The sequence below is a fragment of the Cetorhinus maximus genome, chromosome 5, assembly GCF_964194155.1.
Source record: "Cetorhinus maximus chromosome 5, sCetMax3.hap1.1, whole genome shotgun sequence".
Classification (NCBI taxonomy): domain Eukaryota; kingdom Metazoa; phylum Chordata; class Chondrichthyes; order Lamniformes; family Cetorhinidae; genus Cetorhinus; species Cetorhinus maximus.
Window position 1 is genome coordinate 88,774,161 of NC_135883.1, and position 16,937 is coordinate 88,791,097.

The 16,937-nt window shown below is 45.2% G+C and overlaps 2 long non-coding RNA genes across 2 annotated transcripts in view; both read left to right on the top strand.

Annotated features, from left to right (window-relative positions):
- LOC144680792 (uncharacterized) overlaps positions 1-16,937 on the top strand; it is a 129,376-nt gene that overhangs the window by 39,355 nt on the left and 73,084 nt on the right. The window lies entirely within an intron of this gene.
- LOC144680791 (uncharacterized) lies at positions 9,895-11,054 on the top strand. Its single transcript, XR_013576625.1, has 2 exons — positions 9,895-10,037; positions 10,684-11,054. It is a non-coding gene; the product is annotated as an uncharacterized LOC144680791 (long non-coding RNA).

Sequence of the window (16,937 nt, forward strand, 5' to 3'; positions counted from 1 at the left end):
ATGAGAAACAATAGCTATGAGGGGAGATTTGAATTACTGTGACCATTTTCACGAGAGCGGAGAAGGTATGAAGAGATTTAGTAGAAGCTCCTGAAATTACGAAGTATTTAGATGAAGTGAAATGGGAAACAGGGCTGATAGTCTGGCAGATTGTGAGCTTTGAGGTGTTATATCAACACGATTTAAACTATAACTCAATGAATGGATTGAATCTAGCACGTCCTTATTGGGGCGGCGGGCAAGGGGCGTGGGTTGGGGGGTGGGGGGGGCTGCCGCCAGCTCTGTTAGCTGGACGGCTAGTGTGGATAAGATTGGTGCCAATGGCATGGTGTTTGTTCCCTGTTCTGGCTAGGGTGGAGCTGGGACCTGCCTCCTTGCCCTGCCCTTGGTGGAGGCTGTGGTGCTGTGGGTCGGACCTGCCTTCAGGCTGAGAACTCAAGAAGAAGGAAGTGCCTGTGGATGTTATTTATATGGGTTTCCAGAAGCCTTCCGATATGTTTCCAGGCAGTGGAAGAATTATAACAGAGAGGGAGATTTACCCACTCCTATCCTGTGCGTATCCGGTCAACTACAATTTTAAATTGAGATGCAAGGGCACCTGACCCAAATAGACAGGGTTCTCTATAACTATGCAGGTCAGGCTCTGAAGAACAAATATACAAATTGTTTCAATCTTTCTAAAGTTTTATGTATCATTTTTGCTTGGTATAAAAACACATACATGAACATCTGGACAGAAAAGGTTTGCTTCCCAATATTATATGCAGACTCACCTATTTATATAGCTGTGATAAGTGAAGGAAGTATTTTTGTTATCTACTTGCAGGAATAAGGCAAATATTATTTACTTACATGCATATTTTTCAGGAACCATTCAAATACACTCCATTCTGTCTGAGATCGTTCATAATTTTCTTACTAAATCCTTCCCCATATCAATATTGGAAGAGAGAAGGGCAGACAGTTCTCCTGTTGTCGTGGCCAAAATCCTTACCACCACCATAAAAGGTCAAATAACCAACCTCTCATTGCTGTTGGTGGAATTTTACTGTGTGAAAAATGGCTGAGCCATTTGCCTGAGGCAATTAAAATAATTTATTGCATGTAAAGTGCTTGGAAATATTGTGAGAGATTTTTAATAAAGTGCTATAAAATTACAAGTATTTCTTCTTCCTTTCAGTTAGTAGCAACCCAGTGTAAACAAGGTAGCATTCTTAGCTTCAGTTAAATATTTTCCAGAGGCTGTGAAGGCAGGGGTGCTCCTGATAATATTAGTTAGATCGCTGTTTAAACTGAAAACACCATCCTTTCTGTCCACTCTAGAGTTGTAAAGCTCCGACTGCCATACAGGCCAATGTATCAGATGTTGTTTCGATAATCTGCCAATGGATAAGGCTCAATTGCTGGAAACAAAAATACAAGTCATGACTTTAAAATGACTGTGAGTGCACAAGCTTGCACATCTATGGATGGTTTTCTTTTATCTTATTGCAATGGAAACATAAATAGGACAGGTTCCACAAGAACAGGACATTGAGGTTCTTGAATCAATTCTGTTATATAAATATGCTATTTGCCAGCAAATGAAAGGCCTTTAGGCCCTGAAGTTCAAGTTCTGATAGAGGACAAATACTATTTCTCTCTGGAGTCCCAGAACATGGCCCAAAACCCAGCTCCACTGGGACTCTTGCCTAATTAGGATAGAACCTTAAAATGTGAAATTCTAGGGAGGATGTTTGGATTTTCCATCCTCCCATCTATGTATCAAAAGAAGAAATTCCCACTTCATCTTTGGGACTCTTCTCTTTAAAGGCTTCAGAACTTTGAGTTGAGACCTGGTTTGAGTTCTGATGAGGTCTCCTACAACTCCCATATCTTTACCCTGATAAAGTAGTTGATCCTGGAATACTTTGTCTAGTCAGAGCTGACTTCAGTAGGAGCCAAATTGTTTTTAAGAGATACTGCATCATTTGGGTCCTTCAGAAGGAGTGGTAAGTTGCTATTCTGCCTTAGACAGGTGGATTGGGTTTGGCCAGGGAAAGCATTCGTGATAAGAATATAAGAAACAGGAGTAGGCCATTTGGACCCTTGAGCTTGCACCACCATTCAACAAGATCAATTCTAATCTGATCATTGCCTCAACTCCACGTTACTGCCTGCCCACTTTGACTCCCTTATAAGATCAAAAATCTGTCTAACTCAGTCTGGATGTATTCAATGACCCAGCCTCCACTGTTTTCTGGAGTACAGAATTCCAAAGGTTAATGACCCACTGAGGGAAACAAAAATTCTCATGTAGATCTTAAATGGTAGAACCCATATTTTGAAACTGTGTCCCCTAGTTGTACATCCCCCCACGAGGAGAAGCATCCTCTCAGTATTTACAATGTCAAGCCCCCCTCAGGATCTTTTATGGCCAGAGTTCTATTCTCCCTTGGTGGGTTTACAGTGAGGGTGGGGAGACTGAAATTAAAGGGATGGGATTCCCTTCTGGTTCCCGCTGCCCCAACCGCAGTAACTTTACACTGGGGCAGGCAAGGCCTCAGATGGTAAGCCCACCCTCGCCCCAATTAATGGCCAGTTAAAGGCCATTTCCCTCACAACTCAATTTTTAGGCTGGCAGGAAGATTGAACCTCTGTGGGGGAAGCCCGAAATACATCAAAGTTACATCAAGGGTTGGAAGAAGGTGGAGGGGGGTGGTGGAGGGGCAGCTCCATCAGAAGCCTCCTTCTGGTCGGGCACCCCCCAACCCCCCTTTAGGTCCAGTGGCCTCCGAACCTCCCCCCCACCATCAGCTTCTCCCCAAGAATCCGATCGTCCCCTCAATCCCCCACCGACACCACCCACCCCCAAGCTCCCCCCCTGACCCCCACCCCCCCGGCTTCCCTAAACCTCATCACCCAGGACCCCCTGAACTTACCTAAGCCTCCAGTTCCTGGAGTCTCTGACAACTTTTTGAACTTCCTTTTCTGTCCACTGCAGCGCTGTCACTGCAGGGACTGGAGAGCTGCCAGCCAATCTGATTGACCGGCAGCTCTCTAAGGTAAGACCTCCTCCCAAGTGAGGGGCAAAAGTCCCGCCTACAGCCAATTATGCTCGTCGGAGCATTACAATGTCTGTGGGACAGTCGGAGTCAGTGGGGACATGTTCCCCGCCAACTCTTTGGATGGCGGGAAACAAGGCCTCACCATCTGTAAAATTCAGGCCTATGTTTCAACAAGATCACTTTTCTAACCTCCAATGATGCACCTTGGCAGGCATGGGTAGCAAATCCTCACTATGCAAATCAACTTGTGCTGGATTTGTCGTGGTGTTTTCAGTCTGAGGCAAAGAAGGAAAAGAGTTCTTTTCTGCCACATTTTGCTGGCGGGGTATAGCTCCAGGAACTTTGGAACCATAATCTTTAATCAAGGAGCATTTTGCAGTCTGGAATCCAAAGGGCTAATTTTAACTTTTTTGAATGGTGTTAAATGAGTGATATCAGATCAGCAAGCCACCCATTAAAGCCACCTATTAAACACCTTGTCTGATTTCCCTTCATATTGAAGTCCGTGCAACCACCACCAGCCATCCCACCATCTGTAAACATATCACGAGAAGGAACAATAATTCAGGAACTGGAACAGGGGATTTAACAAGTGCAAACCATAGTTTTGCTTGTTGTGAGTGATTATTTAATTATATTAACACAGAATTTTAAAGCCATGAACTAGAGGATGTACAATGCTGACAGGAAGGAGTACTATGCCAGTCCAGTTATGAGTTCCACTACTAATGCTAGAAAAGTCCTACTTGCCCATGTTGGGGACACCCTTTTATGGTTAATATGTGGAAGCCACCTCTGACAATAGCTGCTGTTTCATGCATTACGAATTAAACAAAACTGCTGGTTGCTAAACAGTACAACATTTAGAATTTAGCTGTAAAAATTTTTCTCTGCAGCAACTTATGATGAACAAATTGATCACTTACATTTTTAGGTTTGCCTTACGTGGAAAGATTGCTGACTACAGGCCAAGGCTACACTTTTGGCTGTGCTGACAAAACAATAAGCAGTAATCAAGTACATTTTTATTCTGATGGAATTAGGTTTCTCAACAGTTACTGATATATAGTCAAGCACAGTTGTTACCACACTGTTACCATAAATGTTAGGACTATGACCCACCAAATGTCTGAAAATGTGAGGTAAAAAATTCCATTGCGCTGCTGCTGGGCATCTGCCAGGAAACCATATTGAAAAATTGTGGACTTCTCCCAGCTTGTGATGTTTTGTCCATTAACTTTAATAGGCAGAAAATTGCAGGAGTGTGCAATTTTGTATTATGTGATCATGGCATGTGCCAAGGAGCCACACAGTGCAATTTTAAACTGCAATAACAATAGAAGTCAATTGTGGGCATTTTGGCATTGATATGTATGCAAAGTTTTGGAAATGTAAGAACTGAGGTTCTGAACAGCAAGTTCAACCGACTGATTTTCATCCAGAGCAGGTTTCATACAGGGCAAGTGTGAAATATTCTCACTGGCCTAAGTGCCAGGCCTCATTTGAATACACTGGTCCACCATTTGCTCCTTTTGGCCTACAAAAGAGACTTTTCTCAGTCAGTTGAGGCTTTTCCCATCTTTTCCATATACCGTTGATCTGCTTCAGCCTGGTGGGAAATCTATGGTGGCTTTTTTGCTTAGGTCACAATTACATTGCCATCGAAGCTCTCTTTATTTTGTAGGACCCCGATTTATGCATGAGGCTCCCACCTCAATTGGGGGTTGGGGGGGAGGGGGTGAAGAGGGGAATCAACTTGTCAGCCACTAAAACCAAAAGCGTTAAAATCAGATATCACGAATTAATCTCCATTTTTTCTACTCGTTCTGTTCTCACCTAAGGGAGACAAATTGTAACCCTCCCTCCAGGTTTTAAAATTCTGAAACCAATAATCAACATACATCACATTAAATAATAGCACAAAATATGGGGAAAAGTCAGATGGAGAGAAATTTCAGCCCTTTTGGACATTTGCTTAACATAATCCAGAGATGAAGAAAGAAATGAGACAGAACCTGTTCCAAATGGGTTTCTTCCCTTCCTGGACACTGTATAAAATCCCAATAAGGCAGGGGGCTGGCGTTTCTCATGCCCACACCCTTTTGTTGTGGCTTTTCTATGCATCTAATTGTAGGTTCACCTGCATGAAACATACTCGCTCTCCTACAGCCATGAACCTTAAAGAGGTTGATTATTTCTGGGGGAGAGCAGCAAGTCAAAAATGGAACAGCCAGCAGTTCAAATTTTAAATGCTGGTTTCTTAGACCAGACCAGCTTGTAACTCCATAACAGCAATGTGGCTCTGAAATCCCAATACTCCCATTAATGGGCTCCCCCATTACGAAAAATGCCTTCCTCCTAGGAATTTGAAATGGTGAGAAACGTGACAGACAAATGGTTAAAAACTGCCCTGCTGCTCTTCTGAGGACAGTCCTCAGGAATTTCCCTATAAGAACTATAAGGATTTTGCCCTGGAGCACCAAAACTAAATTCGAAGACTAGAGCATCTGAGCATGACTTCAGAATATTTCCAAGTTACTAAAGGGTCTGTAGGAGAATCTGTCTTTAATGTATAGCTCATGGAACATGAAGCACCTTGGGATAAAAATTGGTATACCGTGTATCTGTCTTTCAAGTGTACAATGGGTGCAATGGACAGCCTGAATCCAACCTGTGCATACGTTGATCTCACAGCAAGATTCCATCCGATGTCCAAACCAAATATAGCCCTCATTATTCATGCCTACTTCCTGAAACCAAATAAAAAACTTATGGAAAACACATACACACAAAAAATGCACATCTCTTTCTCTCTGATGGTACTCTGTAGCTTTCTTGTTTTGTTACCATATTTGACTTTCTTTTAGCAAGCTGTTAATGTATGTATAAAAATAAAGGGAAACCCAATTTGGTAAAAGAGAAAACACTATCAAAGCTTACTTCCTTATGTTGCCATAGCGATAAACTACCTTAAATCATCCATCTGGTTAAAAATTGGCACAGAATTATGCAGCAATCTCCTGATGTCTTGTAATGCCTCTGGCATATAAATGGAGTATCATAAAAATACAAGTGCTTTTGGAAATTTAATCAGGATATTTTATTCGTCCTTTTTCATAAAAAAAAGGTGTGATAATCTATTTCTGTCAAACAAAGGCACAAGAGTGGATCCAAGTTTGTGGAGAGAATAGAAATTAATAGTAGAGGAATTGGTATAAATTTGAAACAGCTCAATATTCATCACTCACAAGACCCAAATAAAATATATGCAATGGCCTGTCTACATTGCAAAAGCTCTTCAAAAGCCCAATGATTGTAAGTCTCCAGTCCCTAGAAGTCTATTGATGTACTACCCAACATTTACCACTGTGTAGCTTCAGTAGTTAATAAAATGTTCACGTGATATTTATTATGGTTATGATGCATGACTAAATTTTCCAATTAGGGGTGAGTATTTGTCCATCCCTGCTAATTACAACAGCCCCACAGCCATTTAATGCTCCAAGGAGTGTTAATTGGCTGGAGACGGAACTTCAGCCCCTCACTCGGGTGGAAGTCCCGCCTCAGAGAGTGGCTGGCCAATCTGATTGGTTGGCAGCTCTATAGTGCCAGCAGCGCCAGTGGCAACAGTGGCCAGCACTGGGACTACGAACAGTACCCAGATTCTAAGTCCAGGAGCAGGTAAATGGGGGGCCTTACAGTGAAGAGGCGAGGTAAGGCCTGGGGGGGGATGTCTTAATAGAGAAGCTGGGGGGGAATGTAGCACCCATGGGGGCAAACCTTGGGAGAGGCGCACCCAAAGTGGAAAGGGGACCCATGAGGGAGGCTGCACTCACTTCCCCTGCCCCTGAACATCTGCCGCCAGCCTCAAAATTGAGGCCAGACAGGAAGCAGCCCTTAAGTGGGCAACAACTGGCCGCTTAAGGGCCTCAATTGGGGCATGGATGGGTGAGCTGCCCTAGGCCTTGCCCCCCCACCCCCCCAAACTCTTTAAAATTGCAGACAAGTCGATGGTATGCAGGAAAGCAGTGGGAAGACCACCTGGGGAATTTTACGGGCTAGACCACCGGTGAGATACGGTAAAATTGTGCCCATGTATTTTCTTGAAAGCCATGGCTTAAAACTTTATTTTAGTTGTCAGACCTCTCCCAAGCCTAGAGAAGTGCACATAGGCTAGGGAATGCAAAAATATTACTTGTCTGTACAGGTTGGCTGAAATACTCAGCCTGTTTCTGGCCAGCAGGAATGGTATCCATTTCCACTGAAAGAATGTTGGGAAAACTGCTGGTGAAAATAGTGAGGAGTCCCACCACAGTGCAACCTTCTATCATCAGCAACATTATAAGGTAATTAAAGACTTGAAATTAAAGGACGTTAAAAATGAGACCAAGATTACGATCTATGGTGGATTGGTTTAAATTTACAGGGGCTAGATTACAAGAATATTGGCGAATATCTTATGCTATTCCATTCTTTTTTTAAAAATGCTGAAACATAATCCTAAAAACTACAGGCTTGTCAGCCAGTGTGTCCCTGTAATAGGAATATATTGAAGTACAATAAAACATAGACTTTTAAGTAATATTTAACGAATTAAAAATGTAGCTTTCATAACTTTAAACTCTCAATGTTAACCTTGCCCTGGCAGCACGTTTTAGCAATTTGGGCACGTAAATCAGTTAATTACAAGGCTTACTATTCATTAAATCTAATTGATGTAAAATCTTGCTGCAATTGAGCAAATCACTGCACTGAGAAGGAATCCCACAATGTGAACCAGAAAACCAAATTATGATTGTAGCTCTGTAGCTCTGTAGCTCTACCATTTATTTTTTCAGTCCTCTATTCTAAGGTTGAGGGGAGAGAGTTTCCAAGATATCCCATAAAATCTCAGGGCAAAATAAAGGCAACAGAAATTGGCATTAGAGATTTCCTTCCCTACTTTTCCTAACTTTTGAGCCAGAGAATTGGTATTCCTGGGGTTGAAGATCAAAAAAATTGAACTTGCATAAGGTATAAAACCTATGCTATTCATTTAGGTTGTAACTGACCAATGGGTAGTCTTGAGCCATAAAGAATGTGTGGAATTCAATTCTCCATCCTGAAGACAGGCTGGGAAGCACGGGGGTGCCATTTAATCTGGCAGGAAGGTGTGGGTGGAGATCCTTCTGCCTTCCCGGCTCCCCCCATTCCCAATTAAATCCAAGGTGGGAAGGGTCGAGGATGACCTCCTGACTGAAAGCCAATCGAAGGCCTTGGGTTACGTAAAGGCCTCATCCTTTTACCACTTATATTCAACCAGTGACAGGCGGGGACCACACAATGTGGGTAACCCACCATGCAATCCAGGCAGATATACCTGCGGCCTGATGGAGGGGGGTGCCTTCTACTTGGGCAGCCCATGCTCAATGGAGAGACCAACCAGAGGCAAGGGATACCCATGGGTGAAGACCTTTTTCTGCCCTTAAAACTAACAGCCCCTTCCCCTTCCCTCGCCAGGGCTTCCTCAGCTGGCCCCAGTGAGGCTGCTTTACCTACCTTCACTCCAGGCTCCAGGGATGATCCTGCAGCCTGGGTCTCCTGCAGTAACGGCAGGGCCACTGCTCCCAATGGTATTGCTGGTACTGGAGAGCTGTCAGCCTCTGATTGGTCGACAGCTATTGGAGGCAGGATAATTGCCCTGAACACAGTGAGGACCCCATCACCAATCAGGCAAACGCCTGGTTGGCACTAAATTGGGGCAGGGGGCAGTCTTGGAATGGCCGCAGCGAGGTTACCACCGGCTCTCCGGATGGTGGACAGACTCATCGTTGCAAGCAGTAAGTTCCACCCAATGATTTTCTTTCACATTATACTAACTTCTATACCATGTACATTGCTCTTCAGCTCCCCTATCATGGGGATAACTTTAGACAGGGGCCCAGCTGCCAGGAGTGCTTATTGGAAATGATGCTGTCCAAGTCTATAATATCCCAATCTGTGCTCATGTTGGGGATGACTTGATAGCATGACTTTGTACAGTCTTCTCACTAAAATGCAGTTATGTTATTAAAAGGAAAGAGAAATTAGATGAGATGTGCTCCCTTTACCTTAAGTTATTTCTGCTGAGACAAATAATATTGACCAATTTCTGAAAGTGTGCAGAAAAGCCCTAAAAATTGAAACCTTGCTTGTTTGTGGAAAAGTACTCAATCGCATTTGAGCATACAACACAGAAATAAAACAATTCTAACTATCTCTTTATTTAATGTGAAGTTAATGGGGAGCTTTACTCCATTTTTTGCATGCTTGTTAGAGCAAAAGAAATGAGCTTACACATGACGATGTCCATGCTCTGATTAATACTCTACTGAGCTACAGCATAATAAAACTCAGGCTATATTGAACATAAAAAGAAGCTAGAAAAGTGACTTAGTATGATACAATCCCCTAGCAGTATACATTTTTAACATGTTGTTAACTTAAGGAGTTAAGACTTTTTCTCATGCATACATTCCTATATGTATGGGTTAATTTTCAGCTTTGTTACTTACGCAGTAATGTGGTAGAACAATTCACCCAACAACTGTAAATGCTATTGATCTACAAAGGACGGATGTTCCACTCTGCCAGGGTATCACCTAGGTGTCAAAATTGAGAATTACCATCACTGGGTAACACATTTTTTGACTTGTTCAGTAATGTTAGAAACTTGAGAATGTAAATATTTTGCAAGTACAACCAATGCAGCACTCTCCTATAGAAAGTGAAAATGACTGATACAAAGTTAAAGATTAGAGTATGACTTCTCAATACTTTCTAAGTGGCCAAGCCCACCCTCTATATTTTCACCCTGCAGAGTCAGGGGCATGCTGAATATGGAGCCCCGTCCTCCCAAAGCAAAATGGAGGCATAATCGGGAGCCGGATAAAAGGTCCTCCTCCAGCTTTTACCATTACATTACTAGGAATATCATTCAGGAAGTGACTAAAGGTGGCTGAACTTTGACCTGTGAGTACACACTGTCATTGTTGATGTAATTGATTGCTGATACATAGTTGCCCTATGAAAGCTGGCCCATTATGAAAAGTAGTAGTATAAAAATAGTAACCTCCCAACCCATTGTAGGATCCACTACTGTCCTTATCTGTTGCCTGTGGAGTCCTAGCTCTAAGGACTCTGCTAGACCAGCCTTTTGCTGCTTGCCACAGCAAGTGGCTACACTCTACCAAATAAACGTGCAGCAACTCACAGCACAGATCTGCAATTGGGCAGAAAAGCCCAGCTCAGATGTTGCACCCAACACCCAGACCTCCACTCCACTGGCCCTCGACTTCCCTCTGACTGCAACCTCAACAGAGGGGACCAGGAAGTGAGCCATCCCACGGCTACTCCTAGCTTTACCTCATACCAAGGCATGTGTGCCCCTCAAGGAGCTGTGGCCTCTTACAAAGTAGCCACGCAGTCTCAAAGCATGCCGCCCTGGCACTTGTACAGCAACGGTGAAGCCAACACACCTCTACATGGCGAACTCATCACTGATGTCAGACCATTAAACACCATCCCCTCACTATCATGGCATCTTAACAAGCTAACGATGCGCCACACACTTAGACAACACATACTGATCCATGTATCTCTTCCACTCCAATATTAGGATGGCTAAAAGAGATAGCTGCCAAGAGATCCGGAACATTCGGGCGCCAACAGGAAATGCTGGAAATACACAGCAGGGCTGGCCGGATCCATGGAGAGAGAAACACAAGCTGCAAAAATAGCCGTTCTTCACCACAGAATGAACCCCACTGTAAATCAGGTTCTGTTCTTATGACCTGCACTCCCAGAAAACAAGATTCTGTATTGCCAGTGCAGTCTCAATTAGTTGATCCTACAAATGCACCCAAAGGGTTGCCCTGTCAGAGATGTATATTTCAGCACTCTACTTGCTTTTGTTTAGTAAGCCATGGAAACGTATCTCCATATCTACTGTTGACTCATACATAGGAAAATAAAATTGCGCAGCCATTCTACTAATGTAGTCATTGTTGTTTTTTTTCAAATCTAGATTTTCATGATGTTAAGTACACACTTCAAACATAAACTTTGTCAATGATCTCCACAGGCTTTTGTTTACGGTAATGTTTTCCAAATAACTCTTAACAAAAAAAGGAATGTGAATGCTGTGTTTATGTTTTTCATTTCTCAAACAAGTGGCAAAATATACAACAGGACCTATGAGAGGCAACTTTATGAAGCCAGCATGGCACCTCACCAACTGAGAGGGTAATTTGATAAAATTACCTCAGTACATGTTTCATGAGCGGCAATTAACAAAAATAGTGATATCAGAATAACCTTGAAAGTATTTCTTTGGAATCAAATTGATCAGAATCTGTTTTCACTTCAATCAAAAAGTATTTCCTGTTTCTAGCAATCGCAATGTTAAGGCAGTGTGTAATGACCATGCCCTCCTGAAGGGTCATAATCAAGTCCGTTCAAAGAAACACTTTGCAAAAGGAAGTTTCAAGTGTTGCTCCCACAATTCTTGATCCCACGGCAAAGTTGGTTAGAACTTTCTTCAAGAAATATCTCAAGTCTGACGTTCTGAAGATCCACAGGATGACCTTTTGGCAAATATCCTGCCTGGCTCAGTTGTCCAACTAGGTGTTACTGCTATTACTGAAAATTACACTTAATGAAAAATATCAGTGCCAAAGAAAATTGGAAAGTAGAATTTTCTGTGGCTAATTCTTTGAAACAAAGGTGGGACTTCAGTATTGTCAGATGCGAATGCATATCCTTTGTGTATATGGGCAGAATCATCCCAGATTTGCACGAAGTGAGGTAGCAGGCAGGTAAAATGTTGTTTTACCCGCTGGCCGCAATGGTGGGTTTTCACGTCATATCGTCCCAAACCCGCCACATTATTTATGCATTTCTGGGAACCATGCTGGAGGCCAGAAATTTCCTGAGTCCGAGTCAGATGATGAGCCTCTGGACTCAGTCATACCTCAGTTGCTGGAGTTGCAAAGGCAAGCTCGGGAACATCAGGAAAGGGTGACCGCTGCACTCCTCAGATTGCAAGGCACGATGGAGGAGTCTGTCCACCTTCACTCTGAGGTGATAGCGCCGGCATTGCAACGCACCGAGCCAACACTGGTAGGATGGTGGCCGCCATGGAGACCTTGGTTCGGGACGTTGCTCCTGCACTGCTGTACGCGCTGAACTCCATCACTGATGTCATAGTTGGCCTCCAATTGCGTCTACACAAGAGGGGTGCCGGGCAGCCAGATCTCACTCCCATTACCCCTTATCCTCAAGGCGTCAGCCTGGCGCCCCCGGGCACACATAGGGAGGAGGATCAACAGGGGCACAACTGGGGCCAACCATCCAGGTGACTCCAAGAGTGCCCAGCCCATCTGAATTCCCTCTTTCTGTGACCTCAGCAGCTCAAGCTCCACAGGACGAGGAGGGTACCACTGCCACACAGCAGGACACCAAAAGCAGGCCGGGGCCCTCCAAGTCTCGGTCATCCAGAGGACACCCGCCAAGGTTGCAATCAGGAAGGTTGCACGCCTCCGCTGTGGATGTCCGGGGAGCACCAAGATGGAGAAGCAGAGTTTGGAAAGTGAAGAAGAATGAGTTGCACAGCCTGGGCGTGGGTGTTGGTCACTTGTACAAACTGTTCACTACTGTCAATAAACTCCCAAGAATGTCTTCTTGCCTATGGCTCCTTGTTCTGGTGAGCAGTGTTCTTGTCACTCAGATGTGAAATCTTTCTGCACAAGATAAAGGCAGGTTTCTCAGTCCAGGGCCTCTTCCCTGTGCTCTGTGCAGCCTTCAGACCAAAGTGATGGTCAGGCCTCACACTCCCTGGACACATTACTGATGCCTGCACCTCGATGGTGCTTGTCATTGCTGCCAGAATGTCGTGGGCAGGTGTCACAGAGTTCCGTCATTCTCTCTGTGTGCTCTCAGCACCTTTAAGGTGGGGCTGGCCTCCATCTCTTCAGCATCTGTGACCACTGATGCTGTGCTCCTGAAGGGCTCAGGTGCTGAAGGCGAATAAAGGATCAGATGGTTCTAAAGTTTCATGGCTGCAGCTCTATGATATGACCCTGATCATGGAGCACAAGTGAGCTGCCCTCAGCCAGACAGGAGTCAGATGTTCTCAGAGGCTATATGAAGATCTATGGAGTGTCCTCACTGCATGTCGTCATCATCCTCCTGGAATCAAGTGACCATTAGGGCCTCCATTGTGTTTCCATGACAGGAGCATTCTCACAGAGGGTATTCACGCTGCCATAAGTCACACTGGAGTCAAACGTTCACAAAGCGATGTGAGGATCTATGGAGTCACTTCACTACATGTCATCATCATCCTCCACAAATCTAGCAGCTATGAGGGCCTCCTGAGCACACCTGCCTCATCTAGCAAATGCATGGGTTTCATCGCTGTCATCGTCACCTTCAAGGACCTACTCATCCTCTCCCCGTCAGCATACCCCTCATCGGAGGAGACCTCCAGCTCCTCCATCTCCTCCTCAGCCAGCTCCTCACTCCGTTGCAGCGTCAGGTTGTGAAGGGCACAGCAGATGACGAAGATGCGTGACACCCTCTGTGGACTGTATTTCAGGGCTGCAACAGACCGGTCCAGGCACCAGAACCTCATCTTCAGCATCCCAAAGGTTTGCTCCACCAAGTTGTGAGTTGCAGCATGAGCCTCATTATAGCGTCGCTCTGCTGCAGCCTGAGGCCACTGCACGGGTGTCATCAGCCACGGCCTCTGTGGGTGGCCCTTGTCCCCAAGGAGCCAACCCTGCAGCCTCTGTGGACCCCAGCAGGCTTAGGGATCTGTGACCAACTGAGGATATAGGCGTCATGAACATTCCCTGGAAACCATGCACACACCTGCAGGATGTGTTTCTGATGGTCGCATACCAGCTGCACATTCAGCGAGTGGAATCCCTTGCGGTTTATGTAGTCCACTATGTGTTGCAATAGAGACCTGTGAGTGCAGTCAATTGCACCCTGCACTTATGGGAAACCCGAGATCTGGCCAATCCAATTGCTCTTGCATCTTGGTGTCCCGGTCCCGGGTGAAATGCACAAAGTTGTGTGTCCTCGGCAAAGATGGCATCCGTGACTCAAGGCTTGTGAGATCCCACAGAGGTCATCTGTGGAGCCCTGAAAGGAGCCACTAGTGTAGAAATTGACCACTGTGGTCACTTTCACAGCCACTGGCAGTGGATGACCTCCATGTCCCCATAGCGCCAAATCCTGCAGCAAGTGACAGATGTGAGCAACCAATTCTCTAGTCTTCCGCAACACTGGTTCTCAGACAACTTCAGGAATGAAAGGCGGTGTCTATGGACCCTGGGTGTTGCTAAGTGCTGACCTGCGACGGTTCCCTGTGGCTCTTGGGTGGTGTGTGCGGGAACCCCCGCCACTCTTTCTTCCTGAAGTTGCTTCTGTCTCTGCACAGCCAGGAGCCTCAGTCGCTCTCTCCTCCGTCATCTTCACTCTCTCACCAGGCTCTATGATCCTGATGTACTCCTCCTGCAAGGTGAAAGAGAGAGAAGCATGGGTTAGCTTGGATGTACTAAGAGCCTGTCCTGGTTAAGTGTGAAGGCCCCTTAACACATCCCGGAGAGTGCTGGCCACCACTTGGGTGGCCAGAGTTTAGTGCGCTGCATTGCTGCCCAAAACCCCACCCACCTCTGCCCCACTCCACCTGACTGATTGGCGGCAGCTTCAGCCACTAGACTGCATGCTGTGCTCTCAGCTCAGGCGCAGGCATTCTCCTAACCCACACTGCAAGGCTGCTCTGTTAGCTTGAACCATGGGGGAGACTGGTCCAAACCGGGATGATGACATTGCAAGGGCCTTGCATTGTGAGCGCCTCCACCAGTGATTGCTCCATGGCCAGCTTTAGCAAGGAGATTGTACAATGTGTGCAGTCATCCAGCTGTTCTGCAGTCCACGAAAACACTCATGACTTTGCAGTCTGTGCAAAGTCTGTCTGGTGGGGTGAAAATCTTTGGAGAACTTTGTGGCACTTTGGTGCCTCTGCATTGAATGGGCAGATGAGCTAGAAGCCCCATTCCAATCATGTCAATGTGGCTGCACCTGAACTGTCTCGGTTGCAGAGGAATGGTCAGTTTATACAGTTGCCCAAATGCGTGGCCACTTCCCTCGCCCACCCTACCCCCACCACTAATGCTTTAGCGCTACATTCAATGGCAGGGCAGCCCTTACACCACCCCCCCATATGGCTCAAAAACTTGAAGTCCAACAGGCGACCCTGTACTCACTTCTGAGTCCCCCTCAAATTGCAGCCGCCAAGTGCACATCTATGTATACGCTATTGTGAAACATGTTGGCATCCAATCACGCTGACGTGGACGGATGATCCAGCAGGTAGGGACGATTCCGGTGGGCTGGCCTAATAATGCAATGCATATGTATTACAATGAGGTTCTCAACATTCGATGGCAGGAAATGTGGCTGGCATCGATGGGCTGAGCGGACAATCGCAAACCGATTTCACACCGTCATGAAGCCAATCGCACCATATTGTCTGCTCACACCATAGATCACGCCTGACAACAGTGGGCATGGAAAATCCCGGGCTATGTCTGATAACCAAACATTTGGACATATCACGTGCATAATTTGTGTAACATTGACCATTTTAAACTTCAGGACCCCCAGATGAAGAATTAGATGCAGTAGCCTTGACTTATTTTGGTTTATGAAAAGGAGGAAGGAGGTAAAGTGTTGCATGGGAAGGTTCTGTGGGAAGGGGTTGAGGAGTCAGGGGCGATGTTGGAGTACACCAGGGTGTCATGAAGGGAATGGTCCCTCTAGAATGCCGAAGGGTGGTTGGGGGGAAGTTGTGTTTAGTGGTGGCATTATGCTGGAGTTGGGGGAAATGGCAGAGGTTGATCTTTTGAATGCGGAGGCTGGTGGGGTGAAAAGTGAGGACAAGGGGGACCCTATCATGGTTCTGGGAGGGAGAGAAAGGTGTGAGGGTAGAGGCGTGGGAGATGGGTCGGACACAGTTGAAGGCCTATCAGCACCTTAATTTAGTCCTTAACACTATCATTAACACTCTCTATTTTGTTCCACCTTCTCCACCCCCTCTTAAACAGTATAAAACCCATCCCATTTTTATTGCTCTTTAGCTCTGAAAAAGAGTCATACGGACTCGAAACGTTAACTGTTCCTCTCTCCACAGATGCCGCCAGACCTGCTGAGTTTTTCCAGCATTTTCTATTTTTATCCTAGGTACTTAATGTTATCCGTACACATCACCTTGAAAAAGCTCAAAGTCTCCCACCAATCAATTACTGATCAGGAGTGGAGGTTTTAACAAGTGTTGTAACTTGGCTGAGTTGTACTATTAATGATAGAGTTGATCTGCAGACACTTCTTGGGTGGAAACATAAAGTTAATTTACAATGTACTTAGCAGCACCTACACGTGTGCTTTCAACTCCAACTCTTTCTCTACATTGACTGCTGAGGTAGCCCACGCTGGTCTCCTATTGGTTACTACAGATCATGTGATCTTTCCTAACAAGTATTATTCTTTAAGGTACATTACACACTAAATGAAACCATAATTATTACATTCCTCGCCCTTTAACTTGGCTATACATATTATGTTTACAAGTACAAAGTTTTCAAGATAACATAATATTTACTCTGGGTGAGGAATTTACAAGTTCAGTCTTTCAGGTGGTTTCCTGGTACGTGAGGAACGTCGCAGCTCCACAACTTCAGATTCTTTGTCAGGAACCTCCTTTTCCGGAGTTGCCTGAACATCAGGTGCTTCGGTGGGCACTTGCAGCTCTGTATCCTCAATTCTTACAGGAACATCAGATATGTCTATCCTGGGTTGAGCATC